Source organism: Zootoca vivipara, chromosome 7 (assembly GCF_963506605.1).
Source record: "Zootoca vivipara chromosome 7, rZooViv1.1, whole genome shotgun sequence".
NCBI lineage: Eukaryota > Metazoa > Chordata > Lepidosauria > Squamata > Lacertidae > Zootoca > Zootoca vivipara.
The window spans coordinates 41,050,057-41,073,870 of NC_083282.1; the positions used below are offsets into that span (position 1 = coordinate 41,050,057).

A 23,814-nucleotide genomic window follows, 5' to 3' on the forward strand; every position below is an offset into this window, starting at 1 on the left:
CGAGTGGTTTCTGAGTTGTCCGGATTTCGTTTCACCCTATTCGTTGCAACGAAAACTGGTCAAATATGTGGGAGATACTTCTAGGTGTACTGAAGGTTTTTTTGCCCCCACCCCCCCAGGCGCATTTCCATTGTTATAAAGTTGTTTTGCTTATGCCCATAAATAAGCATGGATATTCCCCTTGGTGCGTTGTGAGATTGATATATATATGTATATACATACCGAGATATATACACATATATACCAGCAAGTGTATAGTATAATGTTATCAAATGGAAATCTTAAGTTATTAATGTAATTTGTAGGTGATTATAGTATTAACGGTAAATTAAAAAGTTAGTTTTCAGTTTAAAACACACCAAGCATAGAGATTAAATATATTGTAAATAATTTTAACGCTTCTTTTTATTCACTCACTGAGAGGGGAAAGATACGATTTGTAAATAAATAAGGTTGAAAAGCAGATATATTTGCAATTGTTCTTTGGACGCAATCCAAAGCCTGTGCTTGACACCGTTTTAATGCGTGACCCGCAAGAAAAAAATATATCGGTTCCAGTGTAGCAAACTTCTTGCTGTTTCAAAAAGTTTTTGTCTTTTTCGCTGTTTTCATTTCATATAAATCCTAGAAATAAATGTTATTTTGTATTAAAAGTAGCCTTCTCAATAGCTCCTGCTGTTTTTATTTTTTATTTAAGGGTGGGTTGGTTTTTTGCAATATTTTGGTATGCCTTCGTAGTGCAAGTCAGTGCAAGGTTGTAGTCAATTAAAGCGATTGCCCTGAGCGGACTCCCAGATATTCTTCCAAAACGGTTAACTAACATACCATGCTTGCAATAGACGTTCACAGGAAAAGCTTACACTCTACAACACTGTTCGGCAGTTAAACACACACGACCAGAAATAATATATTACCTTGGTTCTTCTTTTTAATGGATTTGGGACGAAGTAACGGGTGCTTTTTGGAAAAGGTATTTTAAATTTTACTGATCTGTTTCGAATGCTAAATTCAGAGACTGCGATCCTAAACACGCGCTGGGAACTGAAACCGATTCAGTCAACGGGACCCTCTTAATGTCATTGTCAAGGCGCCTTGTACACCCAACTCTGCGGTGGATTGCGCATAATTTTCCTTTAATTTCTATAGGAGTTGGTGGTTAAATTCTGTCTGTTAAAAATGCTAATTAGATGACTGTAGCAAGAGAGGGTAGATATTCATTGGTTTTATTTTTATTTTTAAAAATGCGTCAGCGCCTATATTTCAGTACTGTATTAGAATCCTCCGCAGCTCAAGGAGGAATATCTGCTAGATTTCAGGAGAGAAAGCTTCCCTTTTCTTTGATCGACCAATCGCCTAGTTATTCTTCGGGTGAAATTGACCAACACCCGATACAAAGCACACTTAACTTGGAAGTTTATTCAAGTCAGCCGACAGTGTATTTAGTGGGAAGCAAAAGAAGTGCGAAACAAGGAAACGAATTTAGTTTTCAGTAATTTGTTGAGGAGTGGGAGTTTTTGGGAAATATACACAAATCAATCCTAATTGCACTTCTTGGGAAGTAAATTTAGTATTTAGTATGTTCTAAAACTCACGGAGAAATGAGTAGACCTGGAAACCGGACTCTCTGTTTAACTGGCAGACAAGGATGACGACGAGCAACAGAGCTCTTAGGAATTTCTTACTGTACCTCTAGAATGGCAGTGCTTATATAGGAGGGATTTTCTTTTCTGTCCTGGAGAGTGTTTGGCCCAGGAAAACTATTACTCACAAAGAACAAGTTCAGTGCATGGTTGAATTAAGACTGTAAAAGCTCCTAAAATTGGTTGGTATGGAAACCTAATCCCACCCAACTGTTCTGTAGCGCAGCTGGACTGTTTACTTTCTCACTTCAAATATAACTGTGTAAACATTGGCTTAAAACTGACAGCTCTGCTCCTATAACCAGTTAATATATTGGGGTGGAGGGGTGAAAATTTGGATTCCTTAGTGGTTATTGGAAGAAGACATGGTAATAAATAATAGTGATGATTATAATTATTATTAGCGGTAGTAAAAAGGGGGTTAAAAGGAACACACCTCCAGTCAACTTCATTTCTCCTTTTCCCGTGATTTTCTTAAACGCGGTTGAACGGCCTTTGTTGTGTATTTAAAAATTATATTCGAGTTAATTCTTTGACCCCCTACTCCAACACTTAACAGCGGCCAAATCAATAGCACAAGGGAAAGTTTTTTTTTCCTTCTTAAAAAAATAAAGTCTCAGGTTCCGAAAGTGGTTGAAACGTAATATTACTACACCAAAACCGTTTAATAATGAAGGGCTTTAATAGTGAGCTAATTTGATTGAGTTTCCTAATTCCACTTTAATTGGAAAAAAGGAGTTGTCTGTTCGGTTAAAATGTGACAGGGTTATGGGAGCGGATGGGGCGGGCGAGGACCAGAGAGAAAAAGATGGACTTCGTGCGACAGAGTAAATCTCTGCGCTCTCTCGCTCTCTCTGTGTGTGTGTGCGTGTAGGGAGCAGTCTGATTTTTCTGGGGTCTGGGATTTAGAGGAGTGGGGCTAACAGAGGATTTTTCTACTTAAGGAAATGAGGTGGACACAATTGTCACTTTCCAGCTGCGGAGAGAGAGCCCCAGTAGCCGCTCACGATTTAGGAAACGCCTCCCGCCACACACGGCATTCCTTGCAAAGAGAATGAGCTGAATATATTCTTTGAGTTTCTTTCTCCGGAACACTTTTCCCTCAAGCTTCTCAGTGAGGCATCTCTACAAAGTTTCGAAGGGACCTCCGAGGTCATCTAATCAAACTTTTTAAATCTGGGATTTCATGGGATTAAACTGCCGCCCTAGACCTCTATAAATTCACAGCGTCCCAAGGGGTCAAAAGCCCCTCCAGTAGCCAACGTGGCGCCCTCTGTGCATGGGCGTTTCCAGGATCTTTGTTAGGGGGAGCAGAACCAACGTGATTGGTCAGTTAGTTAAGTATTTCTATTGTTTTACTTGATCTAGGGAGGGGCAGCTAGCCCCCCCCCCATTGCCTACACCCATACCTCCACATGTTGTGGATCCCAACTTCCATCACCCCCAGGCAGCACCTTAGCTACTCCTTATCTATTTATTTGGTACATTTATACCCCATCTTTCTTTCAAGGAGCTCAAGATGGTGTGCTTCTCCCCGCCTCCATTTTTTCCTAACATCAAGCTTGTGAGGTAGGTCAGGCTTAGCGATAGTGATTGGCCCAAGCAAGGTCACTCAGCGGGCTTCATACCTGAGTGGAGATTTGAACCCTGGTGTCCCAGGTCCTAGTTGAACACTCTAACCACCACACCTCACTGGTTCTCTGCCCTGATCTAGTCATACATCCTAGAGCCAGGGTTGTGGCCAACTTGAATAAAATATTGGGGGCGGGGAGGGATAGGTAAGCCCCACCTGCATAATCAAATCACAAGATGTGGTGCATGCACACCATTTGAATGGCAATGCTCATCTACCGGTACTTTGGGCAGGGGAGGCTTCGTCAAATATTTTATTGGGGGTGGGCAAAGGGGAGTTGGCTCCTATGCCCTGAGTCCCAATACAAGCACAACCACATAACAGTGGGCTGGGAGCAGAGAGGCAGCTGCAGAGCAAACACTTCAAATTTCTCAAGAAGGAGCTACTCCACTCTTTGGAGTGAAATACCCTTCCTCACTCTTGAATTTGAAGGGGTATGAGTGGGAGGGGTGACATGACAAAACCCACTCCACACCACAAACATGGCAGCCAATCTGATCCTGAACATGAGAACACACACAGTCCTTGCCCCCAGACTGCCAAACAAAGGAGACTTTGCCACTTGGCCTTGCAGTTGCAAAAATCAACCAAATTGGAAGCATTTTCTCTCTGTCCAAATTAAAATCCTTGTCCCTCCTTCCAAAGTCTTGTTCAATTGTTGTCCTCTCCATAGTTTGAATGGTTCCATGACCAACATTAAATAGTAGTCGACTTTCCTCTTAATTGGCCAGTATAAAGAGCAGATGCATTGCTTGTCTCCCCTTGGGATCCCTCAAGTCTCCTAAACTGTAAGGGACACAGGAACATCATTGCAGGCAGGGCAACACACTGGGGGAAAGGACAATGTGGTGTTGAGAACCAGGCTATGGCTAGAAGGCAGGAAAAGGGAACCTGTGCCCCTCTCAGGGTTATTGGACTGCAATTCCTATCACCCCTGACCTTTGGTGATGTTGGCTGGGGCTGATGGAAGTTCCAGCACCATATAGGGAACAGTTCCCCTATCCCTTGATGTAGAGTATGAGCTATTTCTTTATTTATTACATTTATATACATACCAGCTTCTCCCCCTCCCCCAAATGATCTCAAGGTGGTGTACATGGTTCTCCCCTCCCCATTTTATCCTCACAATAACCCTGTGTTATGGGCTACCGGTAGGCTGAGAGACAGTAACTGACCCAAGGTCACTCACTGAGCTTCATGGCTGAGTAGGGATTTGAACCCTGGTTTCCAAGGTCACAGGACCCAGGTGGAGCTGTGGGTTAAACCACTGAGTTTGCTTGCTGATCAGAAGGTCGGCGGTTCAAATCCCTGTGATGGGGTGAGCTCCCGTTGCTTGGTCCCAGCTCCTGCCAACCTAGCAGTTCAAAAGCACGTCAAAATGCAAGTAGATAAATAGGAACTGCTACAGCGGGAAGGTAAACGGCATTTCCATGTGCTGCTCTGGTTTGCCAGAAGCGGCTTTGTCATGCTGGCCACATGACCTGGAAGCTATACGCCGGCTCCCTCGGACAATAATGTGAGATGAGCGCGCAACTCCAGAGTTGGTCACGACTGGACCTAATGGTCAGGGGTCCCTTTACCTTTACCTTCCAAGGTCACAGTACAGTACATCATTCTATTACATCACACCAGTCATGTCATAGGACCAAACCACAGGTCACATCAGTTGCTTATCTCTCATATTTATCTAGCCAGTAGTTTATGTATATTTCTTCTTGCTCTCCATCTCGGGTGTGTGTGTGTGTATCTGAAGGTGTTCTTGGTGGGCAGGTCAGGTCATTCTCCCCAGGGATGTAGTCTAAAAGCTACTAAAATTCCTCCTCTGCTTCCCCCCCTCCCATAAATAGATTGCTGGCAGTTGAATAAAATTAAACAAAGCAAGTATAAATAATTTGTAAAATGGAGAGGCAGTGTGCCAGCATTTGCAAACTTTCTGTTAATTAAAACCTTAATCCGTTCAGTTGCATTTTCATTGTTTGGCTGTGTATTGAGAGTGGGGCACGTCCAGGAGGTTTATTATCTGCCCTGGTTGCTTAATAGAAATCAACCCTAATCCACAGCATAATAAAGATAACATTATACTAACAATTTAATGGCAAAATGACATTTCTTACCAAAGCAAACATCTTTCCTCCTCACCCTCAGGTAGGCTAAAGGAGGAAAGGGCAGAGGGTAACCACAGCATAGGTCCCCTTCAGAGGTTAACTTGTACAATGACAAGGTTGGGGAAACCAATTGGCCTGTCCCCAAGCCCGGATTTTTATCGGCTAATTGTGATTATTCACTAGTGAAAGGTGACAACTCAGCATATGCTCAGAGTCACCCCCCTTTCTATACTTTATTAAACACAAGGAACACCCCAGCCCAGAACAGAATGGCCTGCTTGTAAAGGATCTCTATATCTGGGCACATTTATTTATGAATACAGGATTTACTCAATGATTTTTGGAAAAGAATTCAGAATAAATGATGTGTGTTTCCTGGCTTAAGGTGTTGTCCTCTCCATAGTTTCATTTCCTTCTGTGATCAACGTTACAGAGTGTTTCCTACAGTATTTGCCCTGCAGCTTCATTTTCCATAGGAAAAAGCATTTGCTAACCTTTGAATGCCCCCCTCAACCACCACTTTGACTTACTGCTAAAATATTGCTTAATTTTGAATTTTGGATAGAATTGCCGATAAATAATAAATACAAAATACATGAAGAAGTCCTTACCCCAAATAAGTGCTTAGGAAGAGCTAAAAAGCTACCTATGTGAATATGGCATCTCCTTCTCCCACCTCCTATATAACCAACTCAGCCAATTGGATTTGAATATATTCAGCTGCCTGTCTCTGCACAGGCTCTCCAGAGTTTCAGGTGGAGGTATTTCTCATCATCTGAAGCTCAGGGATGGGGATCCTATGATCCTTCAGATGTTGTTGGACTCCAACTCCCATCATCCACAGCCAGCATGGCTAATGATCAGGGGTGATGGGAGGTGTAGTCCAACTAAGTCTAAACTAAGTAAACTAAGCTAAACTAAGCAATAAAAATATTTATATGCACATTATGAGCATAGCTGTCAAGTTTTCCCTTTTCTCGCGAAGAATCCTGTTCGGCATAAGGTAATTTCCCTTAACAAAAAGGGAGAACTTGACAGCTATGATTATGAGGTTTAATTAAATTCTACTGGTTTCTCTATTTCACACACACACTCACCCCACATAAATTTTTCCCATTCTTTTTGAAATGTTTCATCGCCCTGTTGTTGAATTCCCCCCGTTAATTTAGCCATTTCTGCATACTCCAATACCTTCTGTTGCCAATCTTCCACCGTTGGCACTTGTTGTTTCCACATCTGAGCTAGCAATAGTCTCGCCGCAGTTGTAGCATATAGGAACAGTTTTTGATCAATCTTAGCAATATCTTCTCCAACCATTCCTAACAAGAATGCTTCCGTTTTTTCCTGGAATGTGTATCTAAGAATCTTCTTTAATTCATTGTATATAATCTCCCAGTAAGTTTTCACCTTGTCGCATAACACATGTGGAAAACAAATTACCTTCTTTCACCCCACATTTCCAACAATTTTTGTTTCCTGTTTTATACATCCTTGTTAGTTTGGTTGGAGTGAGGTACCATCTATATATCATTTTTAATAGATATTCTTTTAACGATATACATGCCGTGAATTTTAACCCTGTGTTCCATAATTTTGACCATTTTTCATATTCAATATTATGACCTACATCCATTGCCCATTTGGTCATAACACCCATAATTTCTTCATCTTTTGTATGCCATTTGAGTAATTTGGAATCACTCTTAGAGAACTGTACCACTGTTGAACAAAGTACAGTTTCAAGTTTTCCATGAGCAAATATGTGGGGGAAGAAAGTCTGTTTTTTCACACATTGCTGTAAGCTTTGGTGTGGATTCTACGGATCACTCCGGCCTCAGTGAACAAAACTGCCTTTTTTGGGGGGGGCAGTTTGTAATGGCACTAGCTGTTGTGATGCCATCACAAACATTACCGTTAATTCTGATGTAGTTGACTATAGTAGACAATTGTAGATGTAGCAATTCTATACTTTTGCATCAAGTAAATTGTAACTCATGATATGTTTTCTGGTGTGGGTCTTGCTGTTTAGCAAGCATCTTACTCCTGACCACAGGAGAGAAGGATATATCCTTTTTGTAATAAAAAATAGCTGTCTAATTAACACTTCAAAGTGTTAATTGTGTGTCCATCTTCTGTGTTTTTCGGGGGACATTTATTTTCAAATGCTGTTGATGAACATGTCAGAAGGGGGTTATAATGCCTGTGACTCCTTCTATGTTAACATTTATAATAGTTGTAGCTATTATAAAAAGATATATGGCAATCAAAGGAGGATTAAGAAGGATTATACTGTACTATACTGTACCATTTTTAATAAACTTGTATAGTAGTGAACTATGCATCATAATTATACAGAAGAGTACAGGAAAAGCCAGCAGAACCACTGATGTATTGTGATCCAGTGTGAACACAAACAATCCACCAACATTCTGAAATGAAACAAATTAGGACTGTAAATATGTGATGTTCCAGGTTATAAGGTTTTCCACGGCCACAAAGAAACAGAGCACAAAATGGATTGGAGGGGGGGGGGAGAGCCTCTGACTGTAATTACGTGCACATGCTTTCAACCATATCGTGTTCTTTCATGTTTCTTTGTTTCTTCTTTGGACATCAGTTTACATCAGATTGAAGGTAAATGAAAATCAACAATGACAATGCAGCCTGATACGAACCTATAAAACCACAGCCTGCCTGACTTTAGGACTGCTCCTTATGTTACAATTCCATATATGCACATTAACACCCATGTATACACATTAATGCATGGATGTATTAATTCTAAAATGTGAATGGTATGCAAATATCTATCTATCACCTATCTATTTCCATTTATGGGAGAAAAAGCAGAGATCAGTACCAAAATGCATGGGTCTGTTCAAAGTGTGACATGCAGCTATTATCAAATATATGTGTCTGCTGGGGTTGCCAACTTTTTTTTCTGGCAGGATCATACCCTTCAACATTTATCTGATGAAAATAGGGACATCCTATTCAACAACAACAATTTATTCATATTATTAGTATCAGTATTATTAGTATTATTAATAATGACTGGGTTGCTCCAGCCACCCTGGGCAGCTTCCAACATATATAAAAACATAATAACATATTTAACACTAAAAAAACTTCCCTATACAAAGCTGCCTTCATATAATTTCTAAATGTTGTATAGTTACTTATCCCCTTGGCTCAGGGGTTGCATAACTCCACACCATACCATTTATCTGATAAAAATAGGGACATCCTACTGTACCCTCCAACATTTCTCCGAAAAAATGTCCTAAGATAAAGTGGGACATTCTGGGATCAAATCAGAAACTGGGATGGCTTTTGTAAACCTGGGACTGTCCTTGGTAAATAAGGACACTTGGAGGGTCTGCAGGGTTCCTCTAAACAGTGTGGTGTGAGAGCCAGTGTGGTGTAGTGGTTAAGAGCGGTGGACTCGGAATCTGGTAAACTGGGTTTGATTCCCCTCTCCTCCACATGCAGCTGCTGGGTGACCTTGTCAGTCACACTTCTTTGAATCTCTCAGTGTCACTCACCTCACAGAGTTCTGAAGAAGTGTGCATGTACACAAAAGCTCATACCAATGACAAACTTAGTTGGTCTCTAAGGTGCTACTGGAAGGATTTTTATTATTATTTTGTTTCACCTCACAGAGTGTTTGTTGTGGGGGAGGAAGGGAAAGGAGCATGTTAGTCACTTTGAGACTCCTTTGGGTAGTGATAAAGCGGGATATCAAATCCAAACTCTTCTTCTCTTCTTATTTTAAAATGGTTGACTTCAGGCTTAAAGAGGTGTGTAAATTGCCTCTGTTGGGCTCCCTCTTATGTTAATGGGCCCCACTGGGTTTATCTCATGCTGGGGGGTGGCAACAACAACAGTAGCAGCAGTCCTGCAACAAATGCGAGGTGACTCGGAGTCACCATTTTTAATTTCTAAGAGTGCTGTTACATCAGGGGCATTGTAGGAAATTTAAAATGACAGGCAGTGCAGAGATCATCGGAACATTGGTGGCTGGTGCCCATTGAGACTGGTAGGGTGGAAGACAGGAAGGCCAACAATAGGTGGATCCAGAACTAATAGCAGGCAGAACCAATAAATTCCTATTTTCTTCCCATCCCCCTTCCTCCTGCATTCTTTACAGGCAACACTATAATTAAGGAAGAGGAAGTTTCCAGACTGTGCCCTTCTATGGATTTGTTGTAAGTAAGAAGACAGCTGATGAGGGCCGGCTGAGGGTAGACTGAAGTTGGTAGGGCAGTGCTTAAGTTGCCATAATGGACCAGCCTCCACTGCAGCCAACTGGTGTCAGGGGAGACATCCCAGGGGTTGTGTCAGCATAATGATAAGCCTTGTTGGGACACTGGAGCCCCAGCAACTGTCCAAGGATACTGTTCACCAGCACTGAGGATGCCTTAGGGCAGTGTTTCCCAACCTTGTGCCTCCAGCTGTTTTCGGACTACAATTCCCATAATTCCTGACCACTGGTCTTGCTAGCTAGGGATGATGGGAGTTGTAGTCCCAAAACATCTGGAGGCACAAGGTTGGGAAACACTGCCTTAGGGAAGCGCATTGGAAGACTACAAGGTCCAATCCCCATCATAGGAGATATCTCTGTTTTGTTGTTGTTGTTGGGGAGGTATAAAAGGAGAATTCCTGGATGCCAAGATCCAAGTTTGGGGCAAGTACTCTTTGGTAAAAGTACCAAAGTACCCCAGAATTAAAACCACAAAATATGCAACAAAGTAAGCATGGAAATACAGGCTGTGAGACCTCTAAAATATGCCCTTCTAAAGTTTCCCTTGTGTTGCCCTTGCAGAGGGTAAAAATAGTTTACTTACAAACTCTCCAAAGGTCAGATTCATGTGCTTTTCCAGACAGCAATCAGAAAACACAGGCAGTAAAACTTGGTTTAGTTACAGTGGTGAAAGTTCCTAAATTATTGGTATAGGAACACAAAAAGGCTTATTAGAGCCATGCAGTCTGAGCTTGGAGCAACCATCTGTGTTGATCTGAAAGGCGAGTTGGTACAGAAGCCTGGTCTGAATCCTGGTACTTGCCCTGGCTGTGCAGATATTGTAATTGTTTGCTATTGTCTAATCAACTGTTTTAAGAGGTATTAGTTCAGTGGGATGAATCGTTCCTAAGCTAAGCTGCCATCTTGTGCAAATGACATCACCCTCCCTTATGATTCCAACTCCCTCTTTCACCTAGGAGTTGAAAAACATATACTTTTCCAAAGTTCAGGCTGCATCAAAAACACTAGATTCCACTAAAGATATTGGGGGGGGGGAGACACACACAAACCTGGGCCCATGGGCATAAATGCATTGGACACCAATCTTCCATAGTTTGTTGGAAGTCATTAAACTGAACAAGGAATCATCTTGCGCATATCTACTCTAATCATTATTATTAAATATATTATGCATTAAATACATAAATTATTAAAAATCATTTAAAAATTACAGCTTGTGCAAGAGAGCGAAAGATATATATGATGATCTTGGGCTTCTTGTTAACGGGGGAAGATAGCTGGATTTAACTTAAACTCTTCAGCTGGGTGAGGAAGGGAAGGACAGGGGCCTCCAATATACCTTTCTGGGCTAAGCCCTAAATAACAAGGTGATCCCATGCAAATGAAGACAAGTCTCTTACACCTTTTATAGTGGTGTTGATGAGGGGACTCCCTGTACGTTTTGGAAGCTTCAGCTCATTGTTTGGGAGGTCTCTTCTCCTTCCTTCCTTCTCATATTTGAACATAAGACGACCTTGGTGGATCAGGCCAATGGCCCAACTAGCCCAGCTTCCTCTTTTCAGAGTATCCAACCAGATGCCTGTGGGAAATTGGTACTGTTGCACGTCACCCCAATCTCCAAGCAGTGTATGTTTCCAGGGGTTCCAGGCACTTACCCAGGATTCATGTTTCCTTTTGGAAAACTAGGCACAGCGGTGACTGTGGTGTCTTTATGGTATATGGTTTATTTACCCGTATATACAACCTGAGCACATGATGGAAGGTTTCACAGCATCAACTCCCCCAAAAGGTATTGTGTCTCCAATAGCCATAGTTTTGGATCCAAACAGAAATCAAACATTGCTCCAATTCTCTCCAGCTTGATGCTTTACTTTGGGGTCACATCACTGCCAAACTCTGCTCTCAACTCTGGCTTTTTCTGTTGAGGGAGGGCCCCTCACCCATTTGCCATCTCACACCAAGCTACCTAACTCCCCATCAGCTCACCAGGAAGCTATGTTGGCTATTGCCAGGAATTAGAAGTTTTGATTAGATTTTAACACTTGCTGGATCTAGGGATTAGAGGGGTCTGGCACATGGCATAACACTCCAAACTCATCATGGCATTGTCCAGCAATTGACACCAGACTGAAATACTTGGATCCTAAGAGAAGTTAACTAAAGGCAGGGCATGAAAGGAAAACTTCCTGACCCTCTCATGAGCCACCAGTATCCTCGAAAACCCTCTACAGAGGGGTGGGGACGGCTACCCAGGGAATTGGAGGGGAGGGCTTGGATGCTAAGATGTTCATAGATGGAAAGCTTCCTATTCCCTCTACATGTAAAACAGAGACAAAGGCTGGATCTAGACACATAAAAAAACTGTTTCAGGAAAACGCATTGTAAACCTTGTAATAGGAAATCTTGTTGCCAAAAGACCAAACGCTACAGCGCCATGTGGTGCCACAGTGTCATAACGTATTAAAAACATACACACACTAATGTAGCTGAGTCCAAAGTTTATCCTTATTCATGATGATATAATATTGTGACCTGGGGTAGGCAGGACCAATATTGTCACAAGCACTGCTGAAGTGCCCGGGACCCTTGAACACCCATATCTCACACAACCCTCTGAAGGATAAGAGAGGTGTATGTGGGGGGCAAGTGCATTTTCCAATCTCTGGCATCAAACATTGTGGTTTGAATGCTTGGAGAACATGATTTCCTTTCAGTGCTTTATGGGGAAACATCTTGGATTCTCTGGAGCAAGAGAGTAACAGAAAGCTAACGGAACACAGTTTGGCAAACCCAAGATTTCCGGGGGAGTGTACAAACCACAGAAGTTCATAGTCATCAGAGTAGTCAATGCACTATTTTAAGAATATCTAAGAGGGAATCTCCACAAAATGAAGTTGTGCTCCTTCATCATGAACATCTCTGGTGCGCATACTCCCCCAGTAATATTTTTAAACATCAAAAGTAGGAAAGCTTTCTACTATGATTATTTTGATTATTATTATTTTGATTATTTTGATTATTATTATTATTATTATTAGTGCTTTTTTCTGGGGGGACGCAGGGTTATGCATTTTGTGAATCTAAGATTGGCCTCACTGAGAGGCAATATTTCTATATGAGTAGGAAAATAAGAGTACCCCTAAACATTTTTAAAGAAAAAAGGACTGATGATGTTTTACATTTATATACCACCTTTGTCTTCCAAGGATCTCAAGATGGCACTCCTCCCCCCCTATTTCATTCTCACAACAAACCTGTGGGGTAGGTTAGACTACGAGGTGCTGACTGAGCCCAAGTCACCCAGTGAGTTTCACGGCTGAGTGGGGATTTGAACTCTGCTCTCCCAGGTCTTAGTCCAACACTCTAACCATTATGCCACACTGGCTCCCACATAGTTGGCCACCTTGAGAACAGGATGCTAGACTAGGTGGGACTACTAGGTGATCCAGTAGGGCTGTTTTTATGACCTTATGATCACGAGCAAGAGAGGGCTTTTCCACACAAATCCTGCTTCTGGGCTTCCCACAGGTATCTGGCTAGTCACCACTGTGAGAACAGAATGCTGGTCTAGATGGGCCTTTGCTTTCATCCATCAAGGCTCCTTTTAGGCTCTTAAGAGTGGAAATGCAGCAAAAAGCAGCAAAGCAATCCAATAGAGCAATCCTGTATCACCTGCTTTTGCTGGATTGGGGCTTGCAGGAGCATGACAGCAAGGTGAAAAACGCAGCTGGGGCACTTCAGTAAGTTTCCAGTTGGAAGATGGTGAGAGAGGTACCCTCCTCAAAGACACAATTTGTGGGACTGAGACATGAAGAAGCCTAATCAAAGTACCAGTACTATTGGAATGATGATCAGGTAAAGGGAAGCTGTACAACAGATTTTGGGTTTTGCTGCCACTGTGTGGCTGAATCCTGCCAGTTCTGCCAAGCTGGCCCTGTAGAATGAGAGCCTGAAAACCACATGCTCTTCGATTAGTATAAGTGATCTAAAAATGCATCTTAACTTCCATTTGTAAATCCCAGGTTTTTAAGAGAAGCTCATTTCTATTCCCTTTCTTGTTTTGTATGGGCCATGCAGCAACGTGAGATTCATCAGTAGCAGAAACGGGGGAAAACCTGGGGAAAAATAGATTTCTTGCTCATTGACGAATTAAGGTGCTTACTAGTGAACGTCAGAGGCATATGGAAGGCATAGAGGTATGGGCAGTGTTTTTAGGCTGCCTTTCAGGGTAAAAACCATCTCATAGCAGCTTGTAATACATAAAATACAGAACAATTCAGAAATATAATAATAATAAACCCTATTTAAAAAACCACCAACTGACAGTAGCTAAACGCTTATTATAGCAAAAGCTTTAACAATTTTTCTGCAACACCATCCCAGAACTGTCATAAAAATACAAGATGGAATAAGTGGGTTTTCAAAGCCCAGTTAAAAACCTGAATGCCCTGTATTAAAATCCTGGATCTATTTTTAAAGTTTTGTACTGTAAGAGAAGACTATAAAGATAAGAAAAACGATCAGGGAAACTTACCAGGTTGAGGGAAGCAGTAATTAATTAAAATCAATAGGACCAAGATGAGGACAAGAGGAAGTTTATAGAAGGAGGGGATAAGTCTATTTGTATGATATGTTTAATGTATATACGAGCGGTTTTCTTTACTTTATTTGATTTAAGTATGAACAAAGGGATTATTTGTGTATTGGATATTATTTGGTTTTTAGTATTATTTGAAAGTAAGGAGTAACAATGATTTTTATGATTTTCATGATTTGTTTATGTTTATGATATGTTTTGTTTGTTTATGTTTTATGTTTGCTTATATTTTTTCATTTTTGTTTATGTTATATTTTGTTTTGTTTTGTTATGTTATGATTTGAATTCTAATAAAGCTTATTTTAAAAAATAACAAAAAAACAAAACCTGAATGTGGGGGGCCAATCATCCATAGATGGGCAAAGAGTTCTGAAGACATCAGCAGCTACTGAAAAGGTCCCATCTCCCATGCCTGCAAACTTAGTTGATCTTACTGGCAGGCATTTCAGGACCTCTGAAACTGATTTCAATATGTGGGCAGGTTCACAGTAGTGGTGGTGGTTTTCCAATGAACTGGGTTTCAAGGCACTGAGGACTTTAGCGCTTTAAACTGGGGCTGGAACCACACTGGCAACTGGTACAACTGCTAGGATAAGTGTCATGTATTTCAACCACCTGGCATCTGGACATCCGCATTCTGTATCAGCTGAAGCTGAACCAACTGAAGTTGAAGCCAACTCCCAAGAGACTGCAATCTACTCACAGAGTTAAAAACTGGCAGTGATCTACCCCCCGGTTTTGGGGGGTTCAGGTCAAAGTTGTTGAGGTATTTTTTGGGAGGAGGAAAGCCCAGTTTTTTAGGGGTTCAGGCAAAAATGTTGAGCTTTTCTTAGGGGAGACAAACTTGTTGAGCTTCTTTGGGGGAGACAGTGATCTATCACAGACATCCAGTGATCTACTGGTAGATCACGATCTACCTGTTGGACGTGCCTGTCCTAGGCAGAATGCCTTGCAGGAGTCCAGAGTATCAGCATAAACAAGGCAAATCTAGGGAAGTTGTGAGTGGTTTGGTTGCACCGGGTGCAGAGCTTCTGGGGTGCCACAGCAGGCACCATTAACTATGAAGTCCAACGGAAGGCAAGAGGTGGTGGAGTGGAGTGGATTTTGGTGTTGCACAGGGCTCCCCTGACATTTGAGATGCCAAGGTCTGCTACTGAGCATAAGCTGGTAAAAGACATTCCTAGTCATGGCTGCCACCTGTGCTTGCACAGCTCAGGGCTGGCTCTACGGCCAGGCTGGGTGGCGCAGTGCGCCATGGCGCCGGCCCGCCAGGGGGGGCGCCACGCAGCCGCGCAGCCGCGCAGCAAGCCCGCCTGCCCGCTGCGCAGTAGCGCCCTCGGCGACCACGCTGCGCGCTGAGCCCAGCCGCCCGCCCGCCCACCGCGCTGGAAAATGGGGCGGCGGAGGGATCCGTCGCACCACGGCGCCAAAGGTGCTTAAGACGGCCCTGGCACAGCTAGTGCTGAGTCCTCAAACAGCAAACTTGTTTCTTCAGGGGAAATGTGTTCCCTTTTGATCTCTGCTTTTGGAGGTTTATTTTTTGCAGGCCGTCTCTAGGCCTGGGCTGGGTGGCGCAATGCGCCAGGGCGCCTGGCCACCAGGGGTGCTGCTGCACCAGACAGATGACATTTTAGAAGGACCAGGGCAGTCTTAAGACTTAAGCATATCTGCCGCGGCGGACAGAGAAGGCACTGGACCCAGCCGAGGGTGCCTGCCGAGGCGGAGGAGCAGCGGCGGCAAGAGATGATAAGCCATGGCCGAGGCGGCGGGAGAAAGTGGCGGGGTTGTTTGGAAGCGAAGGGCTCCCCCCGTCCTCGGCCGGCCCAGCCGAGCCTGCCCCTTCCGGGGCCTCACCCACCTTCCCCACGTGGCAAAGCACAGCGGCCGCCAGTGGGCAAAAGTATCCTGGGATGGACGGCAGAGTTATTTCCCCGCTCGCCGCCTGTGGGCACAAAAAACGCTCCGAGCCAGAGTTGTAGAGCGAGAGAAACTCTGGGATTTTTTTTTTTGGGGGGGGGGGGGCGCCGCTGTAGAGATCTTCGCACCATGGTGCCAGATATGCTTAAGACTGTTCTGATTTTTTTGGAAGGAAGCCCTTTTTTTGCTTCTAATAGCAGTTTTGGCTCTGTTCATTAATCCATCTTGGCCCTCAAGGAGTTGAGCTTCTAATACTGTACTTTTAAAAAAATAAAAATAAAAAAGGTAAAGGACCCCTGACAGTTAAGACCAGTTGTGAACGACTCTGGGGTTGCGGCACTCATCTCACTTTACTGGCCGAGGGAGCCGCCGTTTGTCCACAGACAGCTTTTCCGGGTCATGTGGTCAGCATGACTAAGCCACTTCTGGCGAAACCAGAGCAGCGCATGAAAACGCCGTTTACCTTCCCACCGGAGCGGTACCTATTTATCTACTTGCACTTTGACGTGCTTTCGAACTGCTAGGTTGGCAGGAGCTGGAACCGAGCAATGGAAGCTCACCCTGTCGTGGGGATTCGAACCACCGACCTGATTGGCAAGCCGTAGGCTCAATGGTTTAGCTCAGGGGTCCCCAGACTTACCGGCGTTTGGGCCGGTTCCCACCGCGCCGATCGCGCGGCGGGCCGGAGTACGGGGGAGCGCGCGCTTGTGCGGGCCGGCGGGCGGGAGAGTGCGCGCCCGTGCGCATGCGCACGGGCGCTTACTGGCGCGGCGGCGCGCTTCCAGGGTGAATGAAGCGCCGAAAATCCGTTGTGCGCATGCGTATGGGCCTCCCCCGACCCGGAAGTGCACCAGAAATGACCTCTTCCGGGTCGAGAGAGGTCCATACGCACGCACACAAAGGATTTTCGGCGCTTTTTTCCCGACCCGGAAGAGCGCTGCCGCGCTGCGTGCCATAAGAGCGGGCGGCGGCGGGGGTCGTCGCGGGCCGGATTGGCAGGCCAATTGGGCCGCATCCGGCCCCTGGGCCGTAGTCTGGGGACCCCTGGTTTAGCTGTTACCCCACTCTAAAACATTTTGGAGTGACTTGACACTCTTGAATTTGTCTTTCAACTTTCCTTTTTTGAAGTAAAATGTGACCATGTTGGATTTTCTTGGCAATTGGCTGTTTACATGTATATTTAATTTAATAGCACTAGGGTCATGCTTTCAATTGGTTTGACAACACTTACATCCTGGGAACCACTCAAAATTAAATCTAGGTTTGCTGCCTCTCTGTGGTTGGTTCCATGACTGGCTAGGGCATAGTCACTTGGGACACCTAGAAATTTTACCTGTCTACAGTGAATGGAGCACATGGGTAGCCAGCATGTGTGAGGGTAGTTGAAGTCACTCATTACTATAATAATGCTTTTTAAATAGAAGAATAGGTGCCAGTACTCACCACAAAGTTGTTACGCTAAGTGCCACACTTTTTAACAACAACAACAAAAAGAGGTGTCGGTACTGCATACACTTGAGTACCTCCTGAAAAAAAGCACTGACTATAACATTCCCTTTTTTTGATATTTCCTTGATTTCATTCTTGATATCAAGATCACACTGGGGATTTGAATCAGGGAGACAATAACACCACCAACAATGATTCTGTGGAGGAGTCCTGCTTGCTGGGCTCAGTGCCCTCTTTGACATAAAGAGTAACATTATTTCTGGTTTCTCCTTCCCTAGCCTTCCTGCAGGCATATCCAACAGGTAGATCGTGATCTACTGGTAGATCACTGGATGCCTGTGGTAGATCACTGGCTCCACCCAAAGAAGCTCAGCAACTTTGGCTCCCTCTACATCTTTGCTCTGAAGCCCCCAAAACAGGGCTTTCCTTCCTAGAAAAAAAGCTCAACAACCTCGACCTGAACCCCCCCCAAAGGGGTAGATCACTGCCAGTTTTTAACTCTGTGAGTAGATCACAGTCTCTTGGAAGTTGGCCACCCCTGATAGAGTTTATATCCAGAGAACATGGTGTCCCACTGGTTCTTCACATTCCAACAGGTTTCTGTTATGCCCACTATATCAATGTGGTCCTCTAAGACCAAGCACTCCAGTTCACCCATTTTGGCCCAGAGACTTCCAATTGAGATTTCCAGTTAGTTGGGAGTTTCATGCTATGGAGGAAAATGCTGGAACTTATTTGCACTGGACTTGGATACCTAGAATCCTTTAAACAGGGGTGCCAACTTGCCCCTCCACATTGAGGGGGCGCGGATGCTGCCCAGTGTGTGCTCATCTCAGTCCCTGCCCAGCTACTGGGCTGCCAGGCTGTTGGACTACGGCTGGGACAAGTGAAGCAAAGATGGCCACACTCATCCCTGCCACTGCCTGGCTCCTGAGCTCCTATCAAGTGCACACTTATCTATCCATTTGTTAAAATATTTAGATACTGCTTTTCCAAAAGTTTCAAAGCGGTTTATATAAAAATGAAAGTACAATATAAAAAGATCAACAGCATAAGAATTACATAATATCAGCTATAGCATAAGGGCAGCCACAGAAAACAATGTTGTCAAGCAAAGACTTGGTGGAAAGAGATGTGCCTTAAATTTAACCACTTCTGAAAAACTGTCAGAGAGCCTTTCTCCCCACTTCGGCATGAAGGAGGTTCTGCAACCATGAGACATTTACCACCAAGGCATGCCCAAACTGAGGCCCCACTTGTTCTATACTGGCACCCCCCGCTTACACATGCTACTTGCACACAATCGTGTATATGTGCAGTGCCGGGAAATAAAGAAAGAAATAGAATCATATCAGGAAATGGCAGGAGAGCGCTACAGAGTTCTCATGGCTTCCGATGAGGCTCTCCTCGCAGCCTGAGGGAGGAGGAAGCTCCAAAGAGACCAGAGGTACAGTGGAGCTTTGTTTAGGCTGCTCAGCCTCCCTGCCTAACAGCTGACCTGCATGGTAGCACAGCAGCAGTAGCAGCCCCTTTCCCAAGCACCTTCCAGCCAGTCCCAGAGCTTCATCTCTAGTCGAAGAAAGAATTGTGTGGAGAGAGAGTAGGAGAGAGAGTTGGAGAGCAGGGAAAAATAGGCATTTAGGGACTTTTTAGAGGGTTCTCCCCACTTTATGTGATGTCACTTATGTGCACGGGGGCCCAGAACATAACCCCTGTGTAAGGGGGGGTGCATGTACATTTCATGCAGCATTATATCACTTTAAACAGTCATGGCTTCCCCCAAAGAGTCCTGGGAGCTTTAGTTTGCTAAAGGTGCTGAGAATTGTTAGGGGACCCCTATTTCCCTCACAGATGGATCTGCAGTTACCAAAATTCCCTGGGAAGAGTTATTGCTTCTTAAACCATTCTGGATATGAGAAAGGAATAAAGACAGGGCTCTATTTAAACCTGATCTCTGTTGAGTCTTGTGGAGAGTAGTTCAGAAAGCCCTTTAAGAATATGGTTTCAGCTTCTGAGCAGGCGATATAGGCTTTCTCTCTCTTGAAACTTGCCTCATGAGCATGAAGTCTTATATTATGCCCAACCTAATTCATGGCCACTGGTCCCATCACCTCCTGTCAAATAGAAGGGAAAGAAATGGAGGCAGTAAGAGATTTTACTTTCTTGGGTTCCATGATCACTGCAGATGGTGACAGCAGTCACGAAATTAAAAGACGCCTGCTTCTTGGGAGAAAAGCAGGTGTATTTTAAGATTCTGCATCTTAAAATCTTAAAAAGCAGAGACATCACCTTGCCGACAAAGGTCTGTATAGTTAAAGCTATGGTTTTCCCAGTAGTGATGTATGGAAGTGAGAGCCTGACCATAGAATTGATGCTTTTGTATTATGGTGCTGGAGGGGACTCTTGAGAGTCCGATGGACTGCATAGATCAAATCTATCCATTCTTATGGAAATCAGCCCTGAGTGCTCACTGGAAGGACAGATCCTGAAGCTGAGGCTCCAATACTTTGGTCAACTCATGAGAAGAGAAGACTCCCTGGAAAAGACCCTGATGTTGGGAAAGATGGAGGGCAGTAGGAGAAGGCGACAACAGAGGACGAGATGGTTGGACAGTGTTCTCGAATCTACGAACATGAGTCTGACCAAACTGCGGGAGGCAGTGCAAGACAGGAGTGCCTGACGTGCTCTGGTCCATGGGGTCACGAAGAGTCAGACACGACTAAACGACTAAACAACAACAATTTAAGCAGTAACAGCATCATATGAATTACCTAACATCCACACTCCTCCTTTTTTTTTGCTTTTGAATTCAAAACGCTGCTTTGCATCTATATTATGTGAATGCAGTATGTTTTAGTTTGGTGGGGTTACTGTTTCGATCCTGCAAAAAATTGGCTTGGATGATAAATTGATGTATTTTTCTGGATAATTTGCAAGACCACGAGAGGGCAGCAGAGACTGTGTTAAAAGCATGTCTTGAGTTATCAAACCATTCCTAGACAAGATAAAGCACACTAGTTTCCCTTCTTTGGCCTGCTCTTTCATCACTTCATCACTCTGTTTTGGATGGGGTGCAGCAACCAATATGCCAGCACAATCTCACGGCCCATTGCACTGCACTGGCATCAGATACCGATCCAGAATAAAGCTGAGACAGTAGGGTGGATTAAGCACAGCTGCTTCTAAGAAAGCACTTAAGATGAACTAATTGCAATTTGATGTTGAGCTGTTGTGCAGCTCAGAAATGAATGGTGATGATGTATAGAAGCAGTGGGGTTAAGAATGCCACATCTTATGCATTTTATCCAACCCACAACCATGCATGGCATAAACCTGCGTACCGTTCTTAAATTAGCAAGAGGTTAGATTGATCAGTCCCATTTGATTGCATGGGATTTTGCTCTGCACACCATGTGTCGTGTCAGTCTGCAAGAAATCAAAGCTGCTTCTTTTTAAAGGCTAAGCAAAAGCCCCATTCATTTCTAATGGGGGTCTACTCTAAGCATGACAAAGTCTGGCTCTAACTCACTGCATTGCATTTTGTACTCTCAGGTTGTTTATTTTAAATGTCACCTATATCTCTTCTGATTAAATCTTTCATTGAAATTTTGTCTGTGGTTATAAAGCAAAAGTCACAAATACTGAATTCACAGGATATTAAATTCCAATATCAAATAACTGGTGAGCAGGTAGAAAATATTCAAGTATTGAAAGACATTCTGAAGAATATTCAGAATCAAAATTTACAGAGAAGAATTCTGAGTTTTAATCTCTTAAAATAATTTCAGTAGCTTTGCTTCTGTTTTATCTCCAAACCACATGAACAGCAATAGTAACTCTGAATTCTCTGGACTTATTTGCTTTTCATGATCATGGTTTTCAGCACCAGTGCAGGATTTTCAACAGTGTTAAAACAAAGCAGCTTTTACTGGGATGAGCTGTTTGCAGAATCATTAAAAACAAACCTGTACTGGGAGCAAATGAGAAAGCAGCACGAGAAGAAAATGATAGAACTTTATATGCTTTATCCAACTGCATCAAAACAAGATCACTCAAGCACAGAGATATATTTGCAGTAAATGCTTCCTTTTCAGCATTTATCTAATCACAAAAAGCCCTTATTGCTACAAACACTTCAGTGTTTCAAACATTATCCCTTAATTATTCATCAGCAGTTTATATCTACAGCTAATTTACCAGCTGCACTTTTCTAAAGCCAAAGACTGTTTCTTAGTTACTTGTGGATTGGTCTAGGGGCTTAGCAACCAACATACTATAGGCTAGAAATGCAAAGGGAACCTCAGGCTCAAGGACCAAATATGCCTTTCCAGGCCTCCCTAGAGACCTTCCCCAGGCCACATCTCCTCCCCAGCCACATGCCATAGACTGGCTGGATGCCAAGGAATGGTGGGAGGAACCAGCTGGGGCACCCCCAAGGGAAGAAGACTCAGAGCCAGGGGATTGGTGGTGGGACAACAATGAATGGTCAGTTAGAGACGAGAAAGCAGACTGGGAGTAGGGGTGTGTATGTTGGAAGCTGTAGAGGTAACAGGGTTTAGTGAGAGGGGAGAGTATGTGGCAGAAAGTACTCCAGAATCAGAATCAGAATCAGGAAAAGAGGGAGACCAGGAAGCAGAAATAAGTCAGGCTGGTGAGGTGTTTCCTTCTGTTGCTGCAAGCTCCCCTCCTGCTGGTCTTCCAGGACCAGGAGAAGGGTGAAGTGGGAGGAGGAAAGGCAGACACACCAACATAGTCTCAGATTGCTTGGGAAAGACCTGGGAGAGATGGTCTTTAAAAGAGAAGTGCTAGGCCTAAAGCTCATAGGCCTAGCATTCCCGAGCAGATCCTGTTTCTTCCAATAAAGAGTTAACTCCACTTACTCTGTGTGATTTATTGCTGGCTCACTCCTGACACCCTCCCCCACTCCTCATTGGCCCTGCTTAGCTCCTTCCCTGAGTGGTTTAGCCTGGCTGGAATGTGACCTTGAATTCTGATTATGTCCCTTACTTGCCTGGAAGGAGGATAGAGAGGAGTGTGTGTAGAAACAAACTTGCTGTACAAAGGTAAGATGAACATTCATTGCTTTGCTCTTACAGTGGTACCTCAGGTTACAGATGCTTCAGGTTACAGACGCTTCAGGTTACAGACTCCGCTAACCCAGAAATAGTACCTCAGGTTAAGAACTTTGCTTCAGGATGAGAACAAAAATCGTGCGGCGGCAGCAGCAGGAGGCTCCATTAGCTAAAGTGGTATCTCAGGTTAAGAACAGTTTCCGGTTAAGAACGGATCTCCGGAACGAATTAAGTTCTTAACCCGAGGTACCACTGTATTTGAATATTGCTCAGCCCAACATTGGCATGTGGCCCATGGAAGGCTCCCTAGAAACAGAGCCTTGGGCCTGAGAAGGGTTCTCTACCCCTACTTTCATGGCTGCTGGGCCAGCTACCAGGTGTCTTAATCCCTCGCCCAACTGAAAAGCAAACTGTGTAGCATGAAAGCAGGAACTAAGGCCATATACACACCATACCAGGGTGATGCTTGGGGAATGCTCTTTGGCCTCCTGGTGTCTTCAGTGTTGGGTTCCTCAGGGTTCGATTTTATCCCTCTTATGCTGTTTAACATATACATGAAACCGGTGAGTGGGGTCATCCAGAGTTTTGGATTATGTTGTCAGCAATATACTGATGGCACACAACTCTTCTTCTCCTTTACATTTGTAGGTGTGGCAGTAGATATGCTGGACCATTGTCTTACCTCAATAATGGACTGGATGAGAGCCAATAAACTGAAGCTCAACCCAGATAAGACTCTTAGTGGGTGGTTCCCTAGACTGGATGGGTAAGAGGCTGCCTGCTCTTGATGGGGCTACACTCCCTCTGCAGGAGGGGATACGCCGCTTGGGGGTTACTTCTGGATTCCTTGCTGTTGCTTGAAGCTCAGGTGGCCTGAGTGGCGTGGAGTGCCTTCCAATAGTTTCCAATAGTTTTGTCTGATGCACCCCTGTTTAGACAGGGGTAGCCTAACTTCTACTGTCAATGCTCTGCTAACCTCCAGGTTAGATTACTGCAACACATATGTGGGGCTGCCTTGGAAGATGGTTTGGAAAGTTCAGCTGGTGCAGAATTAGGCAGTCAGCTTGCTCACTGGGGCAAAACGGTTATGCATGCAACACCAATCCTGGCCTGACCTCACTGGCTGCCAAATAGTTT

The 23,814-nt window shown here is 44.0% G+C and overlaps 1 protein-coding gene across 1 annotated transcript in view; it reads left to right on the plus strand.

The window, feature by feature from the left end:
* The window catches only part of DMRTA2 (DMRT like family A2), a 151,973-nt gene that overhangs the window by 3,658 nt on the left and 124,501 nt on the right, over positions 1-23,814 (plus strand). The window lies entirely within an intron of this gene.